Source organism: Octopus bimaculoides, chromosome 28 (genome assembly GCF_001194135.2).
Source record: "Octopus bimaculoides isolate UCB-OBI-ISO-001 chromosome 28, ASM119413v2, whole genome shotgun sequence".
Lineage (NCBI taxonomy): Eukaryota > Metazoa > Mollusca > Cephalopoda > Octopoda > Octopodidae > Octopus > Octopus bimaculoides.
In genome coordinates, this window is record NC_069008.1 from 4,837,970 (window position 1) to 4,839,302 (window position 1,333).

Sequence of the window (1,333 nt, forward strand, 5' to 3'; positions counted from 1 at the left end):
GTGTTTCTGCTCGGGTGTGTGTGTGTTTCTGCTCGGGTGTGTGTGTGTGTCTGCTCGGGTGTGTGTGTGTGCACGAGTGTGTGTGTGTGCACGAGTGTGTGAGTGTGTGCACGTGTATTTGCGTATACGTTTAGCTGTGTGTGCTCGTGTATGTTTGTGTGTATATGTATGTGGTGTATGCTTTCACGCGTATTTGTGTATGTGTCAATGCGAAAATGTCTGCGTGACTGTGTGTGTTCGTGCATATGTGTATGTGTGCATTTGTGTAGATGTTGGCATGTGTGTTTGTGTATATCTATGCGAAAATGTATGCGAGTGTGTCTGTGTGTGTGTGTATGCATTTCTGTGTACGTTTGTGCATGTGTTTATGTGTGTGTGCATTTGTCTGGATATTTGTGTTTGTGTGTGTGTCTACGCGAGAATGTAAGTGTGTGTGTGTGTGTGTGTGTGTATTTGTGTAGATGTTTGTGTGTACATTTCTGCATGTGTTTATGCGACAATGTATGTATGTGTGTGTGTGTGTTTGTACGTGTATATGTCTGCATGCATGCTTATACATATGTTAATACGAGCGCGTCTGCATGTATTTGTGTGTGTTTATGTGCGAGCGTGTGTGTATTTGTGTGTTCATGTATGTATATTTGGCGTGTGTGTATGTGTGTGTGTGGATTTGTGTATGCGCTTCCATGAGTGTTTGTGTTTGTGCGAGCATGTTTGCGTGTGTGTGTTTGTGTGTGTGTGTGTGCTTGTGTGTGTAAGTGTGTACTTGTGTTGATGTTTGCATCCGTGTGTGTATATGTGTTTATGGGCAAATGTTTGTGTTTGTATGTGGTATGTATACGTATTTGTGTGTATATTTCTGTATGTGTTTGTGTTCATGCGGGAATGCCTGTGTGTATTTGTGTACGTGTATTTGATTTGCGCGTATGTATGTATGTATGTGTTTGTGTGTGTGTGTGTGCGCGCGCATGCACGTATTTGTCTGTATATATGTGCATTTCTGTAGATATTGCCATGTGTGTTTGTGTATGTGCTTAGGCGAAAATAACTTCGTGTATTTGTGTGTGTGTTTATGTTTGCATGTGTTTATGCAAAAATGTTAGCGCGTATTTGTGCATGACCATTTGGTGTGTGTATTTGTGTGTATATATGTTTATTTGTGAATGCAGGCGAGGCTGTGTGGTGAGTAGCTTACTTCCCAACCCCATGGTTCCGGGTTCAGTCCCACTGTGTGGCACTTTGGGAAGGTGTCTTCTATTATAGCCTCGTGAGTGGATTTGGTAGACGGAAACTGAAAGAAGCCTGTCGTGTATATATATATATATATATATAT